General features: G+C 41.4%; 1 pseudogene; it reads left to right on the top strand.

Moving 5' to 3' along the window:
* Positions 1-418: 418 nt before the first annotated feature.
* Positions 419-2,916, top strand: LOC132507904 (integrator complex subunit 10-like; annotated as a pseudogene).
* Positions 2,917-6,519: the final 3,603 nt, after the last annotated feature.

The raw sequence follows: 6,519 nt of genomic DNA, 5'->3' as shown, positions 1-6,519 counted from the left end.
CAACTAATGGACTTTGACAGCTCTGTAAGACAGCTAAGTATAAAACGCTAGATTTTAAGAATCCATGAAGAGGACTTCCCTGGTGGTGCAGTGGTTAAGAATCTGCCTGCCAATGCAGGGGACACGGTTCGAGCCCTGGTCTGGGAAGATCCCACGTGCCGCAGAGCAGCTAAGCCTGTGCGCCACAACTACTGAGCCTGCGCTCTAGAGCCCATGAGTCACAACTACTGAAGCCCGCACACCTAGAGCCCGTGCTCCGCAACAAAGAGAAGCCACCGCAATGAGAAGCCCGCACACCGCAACGAAGAGTAGCCCCCACTCACCGCAACTAGAGAAAGCCCGCGCACAGCAACGAAGACCCAATGCAGCCAAAAATTAATTAATTAATTAATTAATTAAAAAAGAGGCCTCCTGCGTCATGTCGGCCCAGGGCGACTGCGAGTTCCTGGTGCAGCGAGCCCGCGAGCTGGTGCAGCAGGACCTACGGCTGCCAAGGCTTGGCTGATCACGGCCTGCAGCCTCTACCCCGCCGACTTCAACATCCAGGTTTATTTGAAACTCTTCCTGGTCGGGTCCAGTGTGAAATGTTACTACAGGTTACAGAACAATGCTTCAACACTTTGGAACGATCAGAAATGTTGCTTCTACTTTTGAGACGATTCCCTGAACAGTGGTACAGCATGGAGTTAGCCTTGGGGAGGCACTGTTGGAGGCTGAAACTATTGAAGAGCAAGAATCTCCTGTTAACTGTTTTAGAAAATTATTTGTGTGTGATGTCCTTCCTCTAATAATTAACAACCATGACATTCTGCTGTCTGCCAATTTGGTGTATAAGTACTTGAACAAAGCAGCTGAATTTAATATCAGTTATGTCACTAGATCTACTCAAATAGAGAGTCAGCATCAAGGTGCCCAAGAAACGTCTGATTTAATGTCACCGAACAAACGTAGCTCTCAGAAGTACATAATAGAGGGGCTGACTGAAAAATCATCCCAGATCGTGGACCCTTGGGAGAGGTTGTTTAAGATTTTGAATGTTGTTGGAATGAGATGTGACTGGCAGATGTATAAAGGAAGACGAAGCTATGGTGATATTTTGCATAGAATGAAGGATCTCTGCAGATACATGAACAACTTTGATAACGAAGCTCATGCGAAATATAAAAACCAAAGTGGTTTATTCCGCTATGTTGGTCTTCTTTAAGAATGCATTTCAGTATGTCAACAGCATACAGCAGTCTCTGTTCCAAGGTCCTAATGCCCCTAGCCAAGTTCCACTGGTTCTTCTGGAAGACATATCAAATGTATATGGTGATGTAGAAATTGATCGCAATAAACACATATATAAAAAGAGGAAACTAGCTGAGAGGAGAGAAAAACCCATGAGTTCGGACGATGAAGACTGTTCAGCAAAAGGAAGGAATCGTCACATTGCTGTCAATAAGGCAGAACTTGCTAACTCAATCGAGGTGTTGGAAAGCTTTAAGCTGGCCAGAGAGAGCTGGGAGCTGCTCTATTCCCTGGAATTCCTTGACAAGGAATTTACAAGAATTTGTTTGGCGTGGAAGACGGATACTTGGCTTTGGTTGAGAATCTTCCTCAATGATATGATCATCTATCAGGGTCAATATAAAAAGGCCATAGCGAGCCTGCACCACTTGGCAGCTCTGCAGGGACCACTTCCTCAGCCACAGATCTCGGGACAGGGGACCTTGGAGCATCAGAGGGCACTCATCCAGCTGGCGACCTTCCACTTTGCCTTGGGGGAGTACAGAATGACCTGTGAGAAAGTCCTTGATTGATTGATTGATTGATTGATTTTTGGCTGTGTTGGGTCTTCGTTTCTGTGCGAGGGCTTTCTCTAGTTGAGGCAAGCGGGGGCCACTCTTCATCGTGGTGCGTGGGCCTCTCACTCTTACGGCCTCTCTTGTTGCGGAGCGCAAGCTCCAGACACGCAGGCTCAGTAGTTGTGGCTCACGGGCCTAGCTGCTCTGCAGCATGTGGGATCTTCCCAGACCAGGGCTCGAACCCGTGTCCCCTGCATTGGCAGGCAGAATCTCAACCACTGCGCCACCAGGGAAGCCCCGAGTCCTTGATTTGATGTGCTACATGGACCTCCCCATCCAGGACGGAGGCAAGTCACAGGAAGAGCCCTCAAAAATAAAGCCCAAGTTTAGAAAAGGTTCATATCTGAAGCTTCTGCCTTGTACCAGCAAGGCTATCATGCCCTATTGCCTGCACTTAATGTTAGGTTGTTTTAAGCTTAGAGCCTTCTCAGACAGCAGAGACGACATGGTGCTGGGGCATGTGATCGTGCTGCTTCAGCAGGAGTGGCCGTGGGGAGAGACCCCCTTTTCTTGAAAGCCGTCAATAAGATTTGCCAGCAAGGAAACTTCCAATATGAGAATTTTTTTCAATTATGTTACAAATATCAACATGCTGGAGGAATTCGCCTACCTGAGAACTCAGGAAGGTGGGAAGATCCATCTGGAACTACAGCCCAATCAAGGAATGCTGAGCAAGCACCACACGGTCACCCGGGGCATCACCAAGGGCGTGAAGGAGGACTTCCGCCTGGCCGTGGAGCGCCAGGTGTCCCGCTGTGGGGAGAAATTGATGCTGGTGCTGTACAGGTTCTGCGTCAACGAGAAGATCTTGCTGCTCCAGACTCTGGCCTCACCGGCCCTCCCGCCAGAGGCAGCCCACAGTCGCGGGGCTCTGGGGAGACATAAAGCATGGCTGAGCGTTGCAGTCATCGCTCTTCAAAAGAAGAAGACCATCGGTGTTTTAACTCATTGGTTGCTTAGAAGTAGTTCCCAACAGTCCAAGAAGCTATTTCTATTTTTGTCATATTTTGTAATTTTTGTAAAACAAAAGAAACTGTTTTGTAAATAAAATCATCCTAAATTTGAAAAAAAAAAAAAGAATCCATGAAGAAATAAATTGTACTTGTTTGTTCCCAAATCAGCCAAAAACTTTTGTACAGAGCCTGTCTGGCACATACATGAATGACTGAATAAATAAAAGAATAAATGAGCAATTGAAAAAAATTCATCCTAAGTGTAAGGGGAACCAGTTTGTGCTTACATCCATTATTAATTATTTGTGATTTAGAGTATCTTCCAAATCCATTTTTGAAACAACTCTAAGGACACCAAAGTGTCAATCAAAAAGATTGATTGTCCCCCAGACTCCTGGTTGATTGATACTTATCTTTGCAATTTTTATTCACTGATCATAGCTTTAGATTCAGTGGAAAGGAAAAAGCTGTGAAGCACTCTGAATTGACCCCAAATTAAAACTTTTATTTGGCTTCTATTCAGGAATGCAGAGAATGAAAAACCCTGGCTCTTCTCTGAAGCTTTCCCTGACACACTCCCACCCACTCCCCCATTCATCACACCTCTGGCTTACCCTTATCTTTGCATGTATCATAAAGCAGAACAAATACTTGTTACATGTTCTGTGAGCAGCTGGAGGCCAGGAACCAACAATGAATCCATTTCTTTCTCCCTAGTGCCTGGGATATATATTGAATTTTGGGGGTGGGGGGAGATTGACTGGGTCCTCAATAAACATAGAACTATTGAAACGATCAAGCTTGTGATCTATCTTCTACTACTAATTCCACCTGCTTCTTGATGAGAGCTCAGTAAGCTTACTGCAGGGTGGATGTGAACAGTAATTAAGCATGATGGCAACTGTTGAGCCCTTAAGCTATACCCATCTCCGAATTAACATGTAGATCACTTATTAACACTTATGGGACAGTCTAAGAGATGAAGCCTGCCTGGAACTCAATCTTCAAAATGTTCCCAAGGTCCACCTCCTTCATGAAGCCCTCGTAGACCAACCCAACCACTTTACTCCTATCTAAATGCTTAGCATGGAATCTTTACATATTTATGAAACAAGAAGGTTATTATTAAACAAATATAAAATAAGCAAACACATTTATTGTTTATATCATCTTTTAGATGTTTAATTATATGCTGTCTTATGGTGACTTTTTTCATTATTATAACTTCTTGAAATATCTGGGTTTTTTTTAATCTTATGATTAACTGTTGATGTATTAGGATGGCCATTGCTAACTACCGGATAACTGTGGGGATAAGGATCCTATCTCCTCTTACTATGTTTCCCTGCCTAGTGTCAGCGCAAAGCCTTGCATATATTGAGAGCTGGTGTTAAATGCATATTTGCTGAAATAAAAACATGCATGAGAAATCTCTCTTTTTTAGTAATTCACATCGAATGGAAGAAACAGCTGTCTGTAATGAAGAATTTTACAGTCTTTCCCAAATTCTATTTCTATAGATAATACAAAGTAAAGAGATGTTTGACTCTTGCTCTTAAGTTAGCAAATCAAATCGAAATTATTGTCAAATCCTTTGAAGATTCACTTAAGTAATATTGCTAAAGTTTTCTCAGTGAAGGGAAAAATGTTCAAGATAATAATAATGCATTAATAGTTGTTGTGTCCTCGCTATGGATCGGTACTTTATTAGTGTTTCATAGTTCTCATAACAACTCTATGAGGTAGCTACTATTATTGATGTCATTTTCATAGATGAAGAAACTGAGACCCAGGAAGGTTAAGGAATTTGTCTGAGATAGTAAAGCTCATACCTGATAGGACTGGCATTCATTCAAACCCAGCAGTCACACTCTACCACTCTTGTTCTTAACACTATACTAAACCTGCCTCTGAGAAGTTTCATTCTTCTCAGATTATGCCGATTATAGTCACAATATCATTTAAAATTCCCAAATCAAATTTACAAAATCACTAATGTACAAGGCTGAACGCTAGTGTTCACTGCTGTCTGGGTGGGGATGTTACATAAGGTTTACAATTGTCCAACTGACAATGTGATATACATTCTTTTTTTGTTTGTTTTTGACTGCACAGCCCGGCTTGTAGGATTTTGGTTCCCTGACCAGGGAATGAACCTGGGCCCTCGGCAGTGAGAGCACCAAGTCCTAACCACTGGACTGCCAGAGAATTCCCAAGCATATGATATACATTCTGATTTGAGAATCAAAAGTGAAGGTAAGCTTGTACAATTAAGTTCACATACCCCTTAATTAACTTGTCTTTAAATTGTGGTAAAGAAACATCTATAAGCACTTTTTAAGTTTAGAAAGTCAGAGCAGTGATATAAATTCAAAATCTGAGAGTTTATACCAATCAAAATTGAAAAGCATAAAGAGTCTGTCTACATGAACAGTCTCCATGGTGATAATTTTGAAAAATACTGGAAAAACATTCAAGGTATTTAGAAAGACTATAAAGATGTTTTAGGAAGATGGCACAAAAAATACTTTCTCATGAGCAGATAGGGAGTCTAACTTGGAATTTCAAATTACCTTTTTGTATGATGCATTATTTAATAAATGTTAGCATTAATTTTTAAAGAGTTTAATTTGCATACCATTACTGGGCCAAATGGTTGACGAGGATCACAATTAAAGAAAGATGCGCCATTCATTTTACTAAGAAGAAAAAATCCAACGAAGTCAAATCTTCATCATTAAACTGAATAAAGGCAGCCTGTAACTGCCAAAAATGTAGAACTCCCTGGCAGATGCAATTTAACTCCCGTGATTATTTAAATCAAACACTTTTATGTATGACCCTAAGCAAAAGCTCAATATCTTCTCAAGGAATATGTATTTTTTAAAATACTATGGACTTCAGAGGGGAAGAAAAGGCATTAGAAAAGAAAAGCAAATTAGGGAATAGGGTCTGGGAATATAAATATAATTTGAAAGAGTATGCCATCACAATGTTACACCATGGACAGAAAACACTCATGCAAAATGGAAGACACTTCACTAGCACATTAAATAGCATTTAGTTCCAACATGATTCAGTGTTTAGTCCACAGAAGTTATACAGAAAACAGACCTAAAAACCAGTGTCATGTAGTTTATCATCTAAACAAAATTTATTGTTATCACATGCACCCCTCCCATAATCTTCTAAAGGAAAACTTACTATTTACAGAGTTATTATGTGCTGGGCAAAGGACTGATATTTATATGCTGAATGACAAACACATGGTATATATGTGGTATAAGTTAGTGTATAACTAACTTATAACTAACTAACACATGGTATAAGTTAGTGTATGACCTGCTTGTAATAAGCTGCCAACCAAGCATACCTGGAGGGCTGGGGCAGGGTCTGGAAGTACCTGTCCTGCAAGATGTCAATTCTTCACAAGGATGATCGTTCACACCCTGGTTCTGAACATTTGTTGGACACTAAGTGCAATTTGCCTGCTGTAATGGATGCTTGTTTTCATCATGAGCTTTGTGTAGTTGTTAGACTTAAAAAAACTCAAGATGCATTGTCTCACCTTTAGCTGTGTCTATCAGAACACAGAATAGGTGGAGATTCCAATGGTATGGAAGCAATGGTATCTCAAGCTCACACCACATTGGAACCACAATGGCAATGACCCCATATTTAGGCAAAAAGCCCAATACCTTTTGTGGGGGAGGGGTTGG

This window comes from Lagenorhynchus albirostris, chromosome 17 (genome assembly GCF_949774975.1).
Source record: "Lagenorhynchus albirostris chromosome 17, mLagAlb1.1, whole genome shotgun sequence".
NCBI lineage: Eukaryota > Metazoa > Chordata > Mammalia > Artiodactyla > Delphinidae > Lagenorhynchus > Lagenorhynchus albirostris.
This window is presented reverse-complemented; position numbering and strand designations above follow the sequence as displayed.